The sequence below is a fragment of the Manis pentadactyla genome, chromosome 1 (genome assembly GCF_030020395.1).
Source record: "Manis pentadactyla isolate mManPen7 chromosome 1, mManPen7.hap1, whole genome shotgun sequence".
In the NCBI taxonomy this organism is placed as follows: Eukaryota; Metazoa; Chordata; class Mammalia; order Pholidota; family Manidae; genus Manis; species Manis pentadactyla.
This window is the reverse complement of record NC_080019.1, coordinates 158,353,231-158,369,269: the sequence shown is the minus strand read 5'-3', so window position 1 is coordinate 158,369,269 and position 16,039 is coordinate 158,353,231. Positions and strand designations below refer to the sequence as shown.

The 16,039-nt window shown below is 37.3% G+C and overlaps 1 protein-coding gene and 1 long non-coding RNA gene across 32 annotated transcripts in view; both read left to right on the top strand.

Annotated features, from left to right (window-relative positions):
* ABI3BP (ABI family member 3 binding protein) overlaps window positions 1-16,039 on the top strand; it is a 253,192-nt gene that overhangs the window by 18,184 nt on the left and 218,969 nt on the right. The gene's annotated exons all lie outside the window — the stretch shown is intronic.
* Window positions 1-16,039, top strand: part of LOC130683785 (uncharacterized) — a 33,681-nt gene that overhangs the window by 14,710 nt on the left and 2,932 nt on the right. Inside the window, exon 1 of one of the 2 annotated variants that reach the window (XR_008997739.1) lies at window positions 1,298-8,855. The exons of the other annotated variant lie outside the window; for it this stretch is intronic. This is a non-coding gene — a long non-coding RNA (uncharacterized LOC130683785). Of the gene's footprint in view, window positions 1-1,297; window positions 8,856-16,039 lie in introns of those variants that run through there. 2 annotated transcript variants of the gene reach the window in all.

Sequence of the window (16,039 nt, the reverse complement as noted above, 5' to 3'; positions counted from 1 at the left end):
CTGCAGCCACTGATCTGATTTCTGTCTCTATTGTTTTGCCCTTTCCAGAATGTCCATAAGAGAAGCATATATTATGTACCACTCTTTTGTCTGGCTTTTTTCACTTAACAGTGCTTTTGTGATAATTCTGTATTGTTTCATGTATTAATAGTTCTCTTATTGGTTGAGAAGGATTCCATTATATGTTTGTACCACAACTGGTTTTACTCCCCAGTTGACGGTCATTCAGGTGTTTATAGTTTTGGGCAATTATGAATAAAAATGCTGTAAACATTTGCTTACATGTCTTTGTGTGAATATATTTTTTCATTTCTCTTGGGTAAATATCCAGAAGTAGGATTGCTTTGTTACATATTCAGTGTATGTTTAACTTTATAAGAAATGCCAAACTATGTTCAAAGTACCTATAGGACTTTTTATAGCAAAGTGTGAAGATTTCAGTTGTTCCACATCCTTGCCATAACTTGCCAACATTTGGGGTCTTGTTTAGTTTTAGCTGTTCTAATAGGTATGAATCAGGTAAATTTTTTTTCTTTTTTCTTTTTTTTTTACATTAAGTTTCTTATCAGTTTTCCAGACTATTTTGTGAAGTTAGCATAAGAAATTTACTGTTTTGATCCTTTCTCAGAATAGCAGTTTCTTGGTTTTGGAGTATATCAGTCAAGGCTGCTTGTTTTGCTTTCAAGGTGAGCTGAGTTACTGACTTGATTAGGGCTGGAGGAGGAAAAGCAGCATCTGGGTAAAGTTAAAGATAAACTTGGCCTTTTAGCAGGCTAAAGTAAACTTTACAGTAGCCTCATTCAATTGACACAAACAAGACATGGGCTATGCTGAGGTATTTTCTTATTTGGGGGATGTTCAAACATTCCAGGCCAGGTTATTCCTGGCTTTTTAGTTTTAACTAATCTTCACTGGAGAATGCTTATATTCCTAGTTTGATATTTTATTTTAGAGAATTAATGTGACTCTGTCTTTGTTTAATTGTTTAATATGGAGCTTGGGTAGGGGTCTTTTTCCAGAGGCCCTCATCCTACTCTGACTACACCCATGGTCCCTGTCTCACCTCCTTACCCAGAACGACTCAGGAGACATGGGCCCATGCAAGAGATTTTATTATCTGAAAGAGAGAGTGGCTGCCCCCAGAGGGGGGGCGGTGGAGAGAGAGAGAGAGAGAGAGAGAGGGAGAGAGAGCAGGGAGAGCAGGGGGACAGAGAGACAGAGACAAAGAGAGAGAGAGGGCAGCCGAATCAGGTAAATTTTTAATCCATACTTCTATCCCTAGAAATTTGACCACAGTTTTGCCGCGTTTTTCTTTAAGAAAAAGATCAATTTTCTTAGAAATCTCCTTTCTAAAGATAATCTTTTTAAAAAGGTAACAGGTAAATGAATTTGCTGAAACCCAAACTCATCTCTTATAAGATAAAATACGGAAATTGGCTACATTCACCTGGTGCAAAGGGAACATTTGATAGTTTAGACTTATCTTCTTTGCTTCCTTTATCTTGTATTCATGAGTCATCATAACCCAAACATTAAAATATAACCCAAATTGGACTGTCATATAGTTTTTTGCCTCTTTCTGCTTCAAGACTCAAATAAAGCTGCTTTAAATACTTTAAAAGACACACTTGGAAATAGAGTGCTCTGGAGAGGAGTGTGCCGAGGTCATCTAGACAGCCCATGTAACGTGGGAAGGAAAGCCTTTTTTTTGGCCACAACCAAGGTATTATTGGAGAAAGGAGGCATGGGGCAGAAAATCACAACTGGATGTGGGAACAAAACACCTCAATTTTAGTCTTTACTCTGCTTCCAACTGGATAGGTGATATTGGAGGAAATAATTTAGCTCTTAATTTTATTTTTCTTACCTAACATTCATGGAGCATAATACAGTTTAATTTCATTACTCATAGAAGTTATGTTCTCTAATGTTGCTGCAAAAACTCAAATGATAAGTACATATTGAAACCTTACTTGTAGGGGAAATACTTAGAGGGTTCCTGGGAGCCTCTTGTCACATTTTTGTCGACCAATCAATATGTAAGCTTGCTTTACACATGTGTCTGTTTAAAGGCACCATATTTAATATATGGTTGACTCATCAACATTGAACTCATGTCTGAACAGAGCTTATCTAACACACGTATGTTTCTCCATGAGGCACAGCACAGTCTTCTTGCACTTATAACATGAGACAGCACCTCAGCACCACACATAGGGGCTATTTTAAACAGTGAAATCACCAATGAAAATCACAAAAATGGGAAAAACAACACTAAACAGTGCAAAGGGTTGTTGTTTCCAACCCAAGAGCTGGAACAAGAAGGCAAAACTTCACCCTGTTGAACCTCAACGGGAATGTGCATATCTAGTGACTTAAATTTTTTCCATTCTGTGCATGTCCCTGAATAACCACGAAAGTGCTGCAAGTATTGATTTTAGGGTTATGAATAAATTTTAGCAACTACACAAATTCGCAACTCTAGGGTCTGCCAATAACAGAGGAGATCATGCATACTGTTTATTATTGTTTAGCATGAATGTTATCTGCAGCCAGAGGCTAAGAAAGCTAACATTCATTAGGGAAAAAAAGAATTATTAATACTTACATACCTCATTCACTGGGCCTCACACACTGTAAATAGATTAGGAAACCAGAGAGCCTAACAGAGCTGCTTGTTTACCCTAAAAAATATATGTTATCATGTGAAGATACATTCACATTGGAGAGCCTTAACTGTTACAAACAGTAACTCCATTGTTCGATTTCTTTAAGGTGGGTGAGGCTTGTTGGAACCTGATTGCTTTTGTGCACCTTTGCAGGCGCCTTGTAGGAGCTTTTTAAACTGAGTGGCCATTCATCACTTCCCTCCTTGGCCCAGGATGTAGTTTTCCCATCTCAAATGTGCTCTATAAGCATTTGCGCTCATCAGTTTATTTGTTGATTCCTTTCCATACAGATAGATATTTTTCACATAAAAATTTGATTTCACTTACTTTAATTTCTGTGGTGTAAGTTTCATTTTCTAAAATATAATGCGGATACTGTTTCAGCCACAGTGCTAATGCTATTAAATAAAGGAAGCTCTACATACACCCCGCATTGCACTTTGAGGTGAAATTACCAGTTGCTGTACTGTGTTCATGAGGATCCAGTGCTTCAAGGAAGGATGCCATTCCACTCCCCATTGCCCTCCATCCTACCCCTTAATGCAAGGCACACCCTTCTCAGCCCACATTTCTGTGATTCCTTCCCTGCCAAAGTACAAATTGATTTGACTGGCAAGAACCTACACATCTCCTTTCTGTTTTAATTTCCATTTTTAAAATCTATTTTTAATGTCTTCATTTTTGAGCCATTTGTTTAAAAAAAAACCTGTGGTTTTGTTACAACAAAGAAAGATAAACACCTTGATAAGCAGATGAATGACTTCAACTTCCATTAACATCTGTTAAACATCTACCACATATCAAGGCTGTATTTGTTAATTATTTCCATTTCTGCTGTGTAATGCAATCCTATGTAAGGCAGGGACCATCCAGAATGGTGGTAGGCATAAACATACTGCTGGGGCCCACCCACAATCTCAATGTTCCTCTCTCAGAGCTCAGTGCCTGATGACTTACACTGCCTCCCTTCTCTCCAGACTCACCGTAAGGAAGCTTTCTGCTCCAGGCTATCCTGTGACTGCTCCCTATCAAAATTTCCCTAGTGCCCCATGCCTGCTCGACTACTCTTTGAAAATACTCTGATATTCTCAGTGAAATGTCTTATTTCTCTGAGACACTTGCCTTTTATCTAAAGTTGCTTGTGTGAATGAATCCTTAATGTAAGAGAACTAGGTCTAGGTCTATCTTCACCAGTGGGAAGATTTCAACCAAGTAGCATTTGAGGGGAAGTATTTGTAAAGTGTGGGAGCCCTCCTTACTCTCAAATCATGTCAGATAAGTGACAGTCTATTATGTGTACATATCCAATGGGTCCTGGAAAGGCACCAAATAATGTCTTCACTGCAGAACGTTCTGACTGTAATACAGTCCTAACTGCAGAGAAGTTATGAGGCATGTTAGGAGGAAGCTGTATATTTAATCCAGAAAATGGTATCACAGCTACCAAAATTTCTTGAAGTAGTTATAATTACCAATAAGGCAGCTTTAAGATCTCTTTATTTGATGAACTCTTTGGAGTAACTCAGTTTTAATTAGGATTTAAAGAAAAACTCTTGGCTTGGAGCATGTGACATGAATACCTGTGATGTGCCACTTTCCAGTCATTTCATTTGGAAACTGAGATGGAGCAGTACTAACAGGTGGGGCCTTGCCACCCTGTCAGGCCCCCTTTGCCCACTTGTATTCGTCTGTCTGCCCCACTCTCTAAGGGGAGGAAGAATAGTGCCACAGGCACCAAGGAAAGCTCTAAGCATAAGCTGGGGAGCTGCTCTTCTCCAGGCACTGCAGGAGTTCATGGGCCCTTATCCGGAGGACAGCAAGACAAGAGGGGCCAAGGAGCAGCATGGGGACGACACAGATGAGAGAGGTCCAGTCCCAGAAGGGTCTGGGGCTCTCTAGAGTGGGTATGAACAAGTCAATGTAATAAAAGTTGCAGGGCTCCAAGTCTGTAAGTTCTTTCGAACATTTGAGAGGAGCAGTGTAGGACGTGAACCACAGTCTGGGCCCACGTATCTCTAAATGTGACGTTACTCTGCAACTGGAGACCTGGGAGTCGCGATTTATGCGGTTGGTCATATCTTCTAGTGTGCTCACTGGGAAGGAACTGTAACTACTTCCTCAGATGTCCATCTGGGCACTCCACTTTTGACAGAAGGAAGAACCAACACATTTCAAAGCCAAACTGATGCTTCTGATTTTGCCACTCAGCACTGTTATGGAGTAAGAAGCCTAATTTCTGCTTCAAATCAGTAAGAATTCATTACATGAATGTTTATTAATTGTCTTCTATAGCCCAGGCACTATAGGACAATGGGTATGACTAAGAATACCCTTCGCCCTTTTTCATAACATAGACCTGAGCAGCTACAGAGGCTGTTGGCCATCCAGCATATGGCTATGAGGGAATTTGGGCTGCAGCAAGACTTCAGAGGAATGGCCAAAGTTTGGCTAAATCTGAGCTTGTAGCAATGCCCAGGGAAGCACTTTGTTGAAAGAAATGCAGTAATTCCTTATGTAGTATGAAGTTTGTAAATAAAGGCCATTTACTGATTATTTCCTTTGAAGAATATTTATAATACAGCTTTTTGTTTGAGGCTAAGTTTACATGAGCAAGAAAAAAAGTGCAGATATGTTTTTCTTTAAATCTTAAAAAAGAAAATCTTTCCCCTGCTAAGATTATTGGGGATTTCCTCTCATTCTTGGCAGATGTTTACAAAAATGAGTTAACACCCTCAGATGTGGACACTTCCTACTCCACCCTGACTCTATTCCAGCAAAATCCATTCTTCTTTTTCAAAAAAGCATAATTTTTTTTCTTCTCAATGACATAGATCTGCTTTTTTATCTGTTCTGAGCTATGCCTTGAGATTTTAAGATCCTAGAGTTTCTCAATCTTTTTTCAAATGCATAGTTTTGGCACAAGATGCTATTGTGAATACAGCCTTTATTATATATGTGATTGGTGGAAGATTTTTTTCAAGTTCGTAACAAAAACCAGAGTCAAGGACCTGCTGCTGGCCATGTTTATTTGGTGTACCCACCTCCTTAATATTGGCTCTTGCTCTCTCTGCATGGGGGAGCCTGGGGCATGTGATGTGGGACCGATTGGTAGACAGGAGGATTCCAGTTCTGGCAATGCCACTGGTTAGCTCTAGAGCCCTGTATTAGTCACCTAACTTCACTTGGCCTTAGTTAAGTCAGCTTTAAAATGAAGACCTCTACAGTCTCTAAATCCCTTTCTGTCTCTAAACTTCAGGGCAGTGCACTCTAAGCAGGAACGCACTGGGAATTGCCTTTGTGGCTCTCGCGACGGCATGTGTGGGCAGCTTGGCTCTCCCTTGGGTCTGCAGCTTGCGTCGTGGTTGGCATCGCTTAGACCATGTCTGTCCCTCCCCGTCCTTTGTGTCAAACAGTGAATCCACGTAAGATGAGACAACGGGGACCCTACTGGTGAACTGAGCAAAAAACAGACTTTTCCTCCTGTGAGTTGGAAAAGGCTCAGTAAGCCCCAAAGGGAATTACGCATGAAGCCCACATCTGCAGGAGAAACATACATTGAAAAGATAATCTGTATGTCTTTTATGACAGCACATTAATCTGCAATGGGTCATTCAAGATGTTTTTCTTAACAGGATTCTGAGATTCAAAGCTGCATAGTATACTAATAGTATGATAGGCTGGACGTATCTTCAGTTATATCCAGGATCTGGGTCAGGTATGGCCAGGTTGTTCTATTAGAACTGCTGGAGCTCCCCCATGGCAGTTCTTGCCTGGTTTCTCCAACACAACAAAGCCCTGTTTTGGTGCTGTCCCCAAATATCCAATAGATAGCCCCTTCCAAATTTCATTCATTGTAACTTATTTCAAAAAGCTATGTGACTACTCACCTAGATACCTACAGTTTTTTTTTCATTTGTTTGAGTGTATATTTTTATGAAGACCAAACTAAACTGAAAACTACTGGCTAATTGCAGGTTAAAAACTTACCTTTCCTAAAGTGTGCATTGCTACATTTTTATCCCTAGACTAATATAATAAAATTTAAATATCAAGCTAGTTGTAATCACTCTACATTACTGAACTGTTTTTGCATATATTGAAATCAGAAAATTGCACAAATGTAGGTACATGGCAATGTACCATAATGTACCATAAAACTGAATTAATTTTATTGTAAATTCATAGGATAAATTGTCCTTTGTCATATTGCTACTCCAAAAGATTAAGAAGCCCAACATACCTGAAGCAGCATCAATCTCAAATAATGTTTGATTTATCAAAATTCTAATACAACAACAATGTGACCTATCCTTTGGAAATGATGGGAATCAAATGGGCTTTACCTTTACTGGTCATAGAGTTCAGAGGCAAAAGCCCAGAGGATATATAGTTCAAACCCTTCCTTTCACAAATGAGAAAATTGAGATCATATTATATTATCATAGGTTTAATTAAGACACTGTATTTAACAGATCATTCCAACTTTCCATATGCAATCCAACCTTGTGATAATGAAAAATCTGTTTAAATTGTTGTTGTTTAATTATTTCACTTTATAACAGAGGTCAGCAAACTCTTTCAGTAAAAGACCAAATAGTGAATACTTTAGGCTATTTGTCAAATTCAACTCTGTTTTCAACAAAACAGGTGGCCCACTGGCTTTGTCCATGGGCTGCAGTTTGCTCTTTAGAGCACAGAATTGAGAGAGAGCATTGCCTCACTTGCTTCACTTCACCAGGGAGAAGTTGGCAAAAGCTTCACTGATGGATAAAAGTCTTAACACAGTGTTTTAGATGATCAAGTTAGAGAGCCTGGGTTTACTGATAGTAGATCTCTTGCCTGGGCTCAGAGTCCACACATGAAGTCATGATGCTCTATTTGCCACATCACAGCTGTTCTATGATGGCAACAATTAGTGTTTTGAGTTTCAATGTGACCACTTAAGGTTGGAGAACAGAAGCGATCTCAGGATTATGAAGCTTTTATGTAGCTCTTTTAGGATTAAATGAGGAGGAAAACTAAGCTAGTCACAAAACTAGACTTGGTTCATGGACATTTTCTTGGTCCATCTTTTAGCCTTGGATGAAGTCCTCTCTTAACCCAGGGACATGATAGATGCATGCATTCATGCATTTCAGACAACTCTATGATAAAAGCATTTATCATTTGTAAAAATGATTTGGAATACAAAATTGAGCATGTTGAGGACAGGGGCTTTATTTATTCCCAGCTACGGTGTTTTGACAGTCACTTCACCAATCTGGGCCTCTGCTGACCATCTGTTAGACCCCTAAGGCTCTTCTACTCCTAACATACCATGAGTCTATTTCCCAGAGACCCCAGAATAAGGCCTGACACACAAAAGTTACTCAATAAATTAGAAAAAAAAAGAATGATACATAAACTTATTCTGTTCCTCACTAAAACCCGTTCTTCTGATGGTGAAGTGAATGCTTCCTCTGCTGTTTTGTTTTACTTCATTCGGAGAATAAGGGGCTTACCATGTTGTCATCTCATTACTATAGTGACTTTACTAGGCTGTACTTTGGCCCAGCAATAACTGGACAATTAGAAGTGCATTTGCTAAAACTATAGATTTGTATTTCTTTCATGAGCCCTGCTATTTAAATAAATTAGAGCACTTAATGGTTTGAACTTCCTATAATTTTGTCACAACAGCCATTAGGGTTTCTGAATTTTCTCAGGCTTTGAAGCAGGAAAGATTGGTGGAACTTAAGAAAGATGGGACTTGAAACAAGTGAGGATCATGGACCACTAATGTGGATTTACCTTAGACTCATGATTCTGCCAGTTCAGATGTCCAAGACTTAGCTTTAAATTCATACTGGAAAGGGTTGGTTTATGTATGGAAGAGAAAGAGGGCACAGGAAACAAGCTTCAAATGGCCAGTAAGAAGCCTCCACCCCAAGTTTCTCTTATCACTGTACCTACACTATTAGAATTAGATAATGCAGTTTGGTTTCCCTTACTGATGTAATATTTACCATGAGATAAGAACTGCCTTAATTCTTTATCAGTTTTTCCACTTTAATAGAAATAACTCTTCAGATCTTTTTTAGTGTGATAATTAGCCAACCAGAGCTTTAAAGACAGGAGGCTGGTGCAACCACTGAGGGCAGAGAGGCCTGCAGAAACCAGAAGTTGGGGTCAATGTGCTGACTGGAGGTAGGATGCTGAAATTCTTGTCTATAGATGTCCACCACTCATACCACCCACCTGGGACCAACAGTGGAAGCTTCCCACAAACTATTATTCTTTTTAAATGATTTAAATGTATCAAATCCTTTCTCAATAAAAGTAAAACAAATCAATAGGAGAGGAAAAAAGAGAGAGAGAGAAGAAAGAAACTTCAGCCCATAAACTTGGGGAAATTCTATCTGGTTAGTTGACATTTTGGAGCAACTGAACTCTTCTTGTGTGCCAGGACCCAGACATGGGGGCTACTAAAGTGAAAAGAAATGCCAGCCATGCTTTCATGTAACTTCCATTCAAGTGGGCAATAAGATGTGAATTAACATAATGTACTAAATGAATACTAGAAATTGAGATGAGTATTCTTCACGAACGAGATTCCAAAACAGAGAAACCAAGTCCAGGCTCAGATGTCAGGGAAGGCTTCCAGAAGGAAGTGACTCTTAAGCCAAGACTGAAAAGGGATGGGTAAGAGTTACCCAGGTAAGGAGAGTAAGGCTCAGAGCCTCTTTGGGAGAGGGTCAAACTCTGAGCAGGTACTTGGAAGAAATGAAAATGCTGTGGATGGAGCTGGTAAACTGGAAGAAATGGAAACTGGCAGGTCTGACTGGAACACAGCAAGCAAGTGGAGAGTGCTGGCAGATGAGGCTGGAGAGAGAAGTAGGGGTTAAACCACACATTGGGGGTCAACTACATTAAAATTGCAGTCATCATCCTAAGAGCAATAGAAACTTTGAAGTGTTCTATGCACAAGTGATGCAAACAGAATTATGTTTTAAGAAGACATCTCTGATCATCACTGTGAAGTCTGTTTTAGTAGCTAAAGTAAGAGATGGTAGTGGTTTGGACTAGTGTGTGATTTAGTGGTGATCAATAAAAAGGACTGGCTTTGTGAAATACTAAGAAGGTGAAAAGATAGAGATTTGATAAACAGATATTAGGGGAGACAAAAAAAGAAAGCATCAGATATAACAGGTTTCTAGCCTATACCTATAGTGAGCACAAACAAATATAATGCTGGAGGTGTACCCTCACCCTGACTATGTTCAAACCCCAACTCTGCCTCTTACTAATGGTGTGATCTTAAGCTGGACCCTTAGCTACTCTTCTTAGTCTTCAAAACAGAGATGATACTAGTAGCCATATCATAGAAGCGTAATGGGGTTTCAATGAGTTAGTATATTTAAACAATGCCTGGGCAGCATCACTATAGGGCTGATGGTCATTTCTTGAGAGAAGGAATATTAGAAAAGGGTCAGTTACAGTGCTGAAAAATATGGGTTCAGTCTTAGACATGTTAAGTCTGAGGTGCCTTTGAGACTTCTTAGTGAAGAGTGCTGAGCAGGCAGTTTCCTTTAAAGAGCATAGAACTCAGTGACAAGGTCTGGGCTAGAGTTACAACTTAGGAGTCACCAGTGTATAAATGACAGTTCAAGTCATAGAAGTGAATAAAATCATGATGAAAGGGCTTCCAAATTTGCCTCAAGGGCCTCCAATATTTAATAACTAGATAGAGGAGTTTGAGATTACAGAGACGCACAAAGGAGCAGCCACAGAACTAGGAAAATGATTGCAGAAGAGACACCAAATGCATCTGATGCTGCCAAAAGTTCAAGCAAGATGAAATATCTGTGAGATCCAGTGATCCAGGAAATGCAATCACTTCTGGCCTTTCAGAGAGCAGTTTCATTTGTGTCATTGACACAGAAGCTATTTCATAGTGGCTGGAGGGTGAGGGAAAAAAGCGAGAGTAAAGACAAAGTTAAGTTTGGCTATGAAGGAGGAGAGGGAACAGGAACTGAAAGAAAATGAGAGGTTAGCTGAGGACAATGTTTTGTTGCCATTTAAAAAAAAAACAAGACTATTTTTTTAGATCAGATTTAGGTTCTCAGCGAAATTGAGAGGAAAGTTCAGAGATTCTCATATATCCTTTACACATACATAGCCTCCCCCATTATCAGCATCCACCTCAGAATGGTACATTTGTACAATTGATGAACCTGCGTTGACGTGTCATGATCACCCTAATTCCATAACATATATTGCAGCCCACTCTTGGTGTTGTACATTCGATGGGTTTAGACAAATGTATAATAACATGTATCCATCATTATGGTATTGTACAGAGTACTTTCACTGCCTTAAAAATTCTCTCTGTTCCATCTATTCATCCCTCCCTCCCACTAACCCCTAGCAACCATTGATCTTTTTCCTGTCTCCATAGTCTTTTCAGATAGGCTTCTTCATTTATACATTTAAAGTTTGTCTATGTCTTTTGTATACTTGATAGCTCATTTCTTTTTGGTGCTGAGTAATATTCATCCATTCATTTATCCATTCATTATCTGGATGAACCACAATGTATTTATCCATTCACCTACTTAAACACATCTTAGTTGCTTCCAACTTTTGGCAATTATAAATAAAGTTGCTATAAAGATCCATATATATAGCTTTTGTATGGAAATAGGTTTTCCTTTAAAAAAAAATTTTTTTTGGTATCATTAGTGTACAATTACATGAGCAACATTATGATTACTAGACTCCCCCCATTATCAAGCCCCCCCCACATACCCCATTACAGTCACTGTCCATCAGCATAGTAAGATGCTATAGAATCACTACTTGTCTTCTCTGTGTTACACTGCCCTCCTCGTGTCCCCTCCCCTACACCATGTGTGCTAATCGTAATGCCCCTTTTTCTCCCTTATCCGTCTCTTCCCACCCATCCTCCCCAGTCCCTCTACCTTTGGTAACTGTTAGTCCATTCTTGGGGTCTGTGAGTCTGCTGCTGTTTTGTTCCTTCAGTTTTTTCTTTGTTCTTATACTCCACATATGAGTGAAATCATTTGATACTGGTCCTTCTCTGCCTGGCTTATTTCACTGAGCATAATACCCTCTAGCTCCATCCATGTTGTTGCAAATGATAGGATTTGTTTTCTTCTTATGGCTGAATAATATCCCATTGTGTATATGTTTCACATCTTCTTTATCCATTCATCTACTGATGGATACTTGGGTTGCTTCCATTTCTTGGCCATTGTAAATAGTGCTGCAATAAACATAGGGTAGAAACAGGTTTTCAACTCCTTTGAGTAAATACCAAGGACTCAGCTGCTGGATCACATGGGAAGAATATGATTAGCTTTTTAAGAAATCACCAAATTATCTTCCAAAGTGGCTGTAATACTTTTCATTCCCACTAGCAATGAATTAAAGTTCCTGTTGCTCCACATTCTTGCTGACATTTGGTGGTGTTAGTGTTCTGGATTTGGTCATTCTGATAGGCATGTATTTCTATGTTTTAATTTGCATTTCCCTGATGACATATGATGTGGAGCATCTTTCATATGCTTTATTGCCATCTGCATATCTTCTTTGGTCAGATGTCTTTTAAGGTCTTTGACCCATTTGGTTTACTTGTTGAGTTTTAAGAGTTGTGTATTTTGGGCAACAGTCCTTTATCAGATTTGTCTTTTGCAAATATTTTCTCTGTATTTGTGACTTATTTCATTGATTTGACTTTGTCTTTCACAGAGCAGAAGTTTTTCACTTTAATAAAGCCAAGTTTATCAGTTCTTCCTTTGATGGAATGCACTTTAGGTATTATATTTAAAAAGTCTTTGCCATAACTGAGGTCTTCTAGGTTTTCTTCTGTTATCTTCTGAGAGTTTTCTGGTTTGTATTTTATATTCAGGTCTGTGATTTGAGTTAATTTTTGTGAGGTGTAATATTTGTGTGTAGCTTAATATTTTTGTCTGTGAGTGTCCAGTTGTTCCAGTACTACTGGTTGAAAAGATTACCTTTGCTCCATTGTATTGCTTTTGCTTTTTTGCCAAAGAACATTTGATTTTATGTATGCAGGTCTATTTCTGGGATCTCTATTCTTTTAGATTAGTCTATTTTTTTATCGCACCAACTTGATTACTGTAGCTTCTTGTAAGTCTTACAGTTAGGTAGCATGAGTCCTCTAAATTTGTATACTTGTTCATCACACAGATCTTGTACATTTTTTAGATTTATGCCTAAGTAATTTTTTTTGTTCCAATATAAGTGGTATTGTGTTTTCAACTTCAGATTTCACTTGCTCATTGCTGATATATAGGAAGGCAGTTAGCTTTTGTATATTAACCTTTTGTCCTGCAACCTTGCTATGATAGCTCATTAGTTCCAGGAGAGTTTTTTGTTGTTGATTCTTTTGGATTTTCTGCATAGATGATCATGTCATCTGTGAACAAAGTCAGTTTTATTTCTTCATTCCCAATATGTATACCTTTTTTTTCCTTTTCTTTTCTTGTCTTATTGCATTAGCTAGGACTTTCAGTATGATATTGCAGAAGAGTGGTGAAGGGGACATTTTTGACTTGTGCCTTATCTTTATGGGAAAGATTCAAAATTTTCAGCATTAAATATGATGTAGACTGTGGGTTTTTTGGTAGATATGATTTATGAAGTTAAAGAATTTCATTGTATTCTAGTTTACTGAGATTTTTAAAAATCATGAATGGGTGTTGGATTTTTGCCAAATACCTTTTCTTCATCTGTGATATGATCATGTGATTTTTCTTTTATAGTCTGCTGTGTGATCAATTACATTAGTGAATTTTCAAATGTTGTGCTAGCCTTGCATACCTAGGATAAATCCCACTTTGCCATGGCATATAATTTTTTATACACACATTTTTGGATTTGATTTGCTAATATTTTGTTGAGGATTTTGCATCTATGCTCATGAGAGATATTGGTCTGTAACTTTCTTGTGCCTTTTATGGTTTTTGTATTAGAATAAGTCAGGCCTCTTAAAAGAGTCAGTATTGCTTCTGCCTCTCTGTTCCAAAAGATATTTTAGAGAATTGATATAGTTTCTTCCTTAAATGTTTGGTAGAATTCACAAGTAAATCTATCTGGGAATTGTGCTTTCTGTTTTGTAAGGTTATTAATTATTGGTTCAATTTATTTAATAGAGATAGGCTTTGTCACATTATTTCTTCTCATGTGATTTTTGGCAAATTGTGTCTTTCAGAAAATTAGTACATTTTCATGTAGGATATCAAATATGTAGGTGTAGGGTTGTTCATAGTATTCCTTGATTATCCTTTTAATGTCCATAGGATCAGTAGCAATGGCCTTTCATTTTTGATATTATTTGTGTGTGTCCCTTCTCTTTTTCCTTAATTAACTAGGCTACCAGTTTATCAATTTTATTGATCTTTCAAAATTAGCTTTTGGCTTTATTGCTTTTCTCTATTGATTTCTGGTTCCCAACTTCATTGATTTCTGCTATAATTCTTATTTATTTTCTTTTTACTTTGGATTTAATTTGTGTCTCTTTTTCTAATTTAGTAAGGTAAAAACTTATATTGATTTTAGATCTTTCTTCTTTTCTAATAAATACAGCCAATGCCACAAATTTCCTTACAAGCACCACTTTTGCTGCAGATCACAAATTTTGACATTTGTGCCTTTTCATTTTCATTTAGTTGAAAATATTTTTCAATTTCTCGTGAGATTTCTTCTCTGGTCCCTGTGTTATTTAGAAATATATTGTTTATTCTCTACATATATTGGGATTTGTCCATTTATCTTTCTTATTGATTTCTAGTTTAATTCCACTGTGGTCTAAGAGGCCTTATTTATATACTTTATTCCTTGTTTTCTTCTATTCCTTTAAATTTGTTGAGATATGTTTCATGATTCAGAATATGGTCTATCTTATTGAATGTTCCATGAAAGCTTCAAGGCTATGTGTATTCTGCTTTTGTTGGATAAAATAATTTATATAGGATCATTGTATCCAGTTGATAGATGGTGGTAAGTTCAACTATGCCCTCACTGATTTTCTGCCTGCTGCATCTGTGTATTTCTTCCTTCAACTGATATTGGATTCATCTGTTTCTCCTTGCCATTCTCTCAGTGTTTACCTCACATAGTTTGAAACTGTCAAGAAGATATTTTTATGTCTTCTTGAAAAACTTATATATTTATAATGATAATGCCCTATTTATTGCTGATAACTTAGCTTTGATATCTGCTCTGTCTTATATTAATACAGCTATTTCTTCTCTCTTTTGATTAGTGTTAGCATGGTATATCTTTCCCCATACATTTACTTTTAATCTATATGTATCTTTATAGTTAAAGTGGGTTTCCTGTAGACAACATGTACTTGGGACTTAGATCCACTAATTGGTTAATCCAATTAATTGGTTCATTTAAACCACTAATGTTCAGAGTGATAATGGATATAGTTGGATTTTATCTACCATATTTGTTAATTTTTTCTATTTGTTGCCCTGGCTTTTTGTTACTATTTTTGTCTTCTACTTTGTCATTTGTCATTTTAATTGAGCATTTTATATGATTCCATTTTCTCTCATTTCTTAGAATAATCATTTGTACTTTTAATGGTTACCCCAGAGTTTGCAATATGCATTTATAACTAACCCAAGTTCACTTTCAAATAACACTATATCGCTTCATGGGTAGCATGAGCACCTTATAATAACTAAATAATCCTAATCCATCCCTCCTATACCTTGTACCATTTCTGTTATTCATGTCACTTATATGTAAGGATACATAAGTATATATGTAATAAATACATAAGCACAATTAAGTACATTGTTTTTATTATTTTGCACAAACTTTTATCTGTTGGATCAATTAAGAATAAGAAAATTACAGTTTTTGTTTTACCTTCACTTATTCCTTCTTCAATGATCTTCCTTTCTTTATATCCAAGTTTCTGATCTATGTTATTTTCCTTCTCTCTAAAGGACTTCTTTTAACATTACTTCCAAGTCAGGTGTCCTGGCAAAAAAATTCCATCAGTTTTAATATGTCTGAGAAAGTCTTTATTTCCCCGTCACTTTTGAGAAATACTTTTTTAGGGTACAGAATTCTAGGTCTGTGAGATATTTTTTCCTCAACACTTTAAGTATTTTATTACTCTCCTCTTGTATGCATGATTTCTGAAAAGTCAGAAATCTTGTTCCTCTATAAGTAAGATGTTTTGTTTCTCTCACTTTTTCATGATTTGTTCTTTATCTTTGATTTTATTTAGTTTGAAATGATATGTTTAAATGTAGTTTTTTAAAAAATTTATCCTGGTTGGTGTTCTCTGAGCTTTCTGGATCTGTGGTTTGGTGTCTGACATT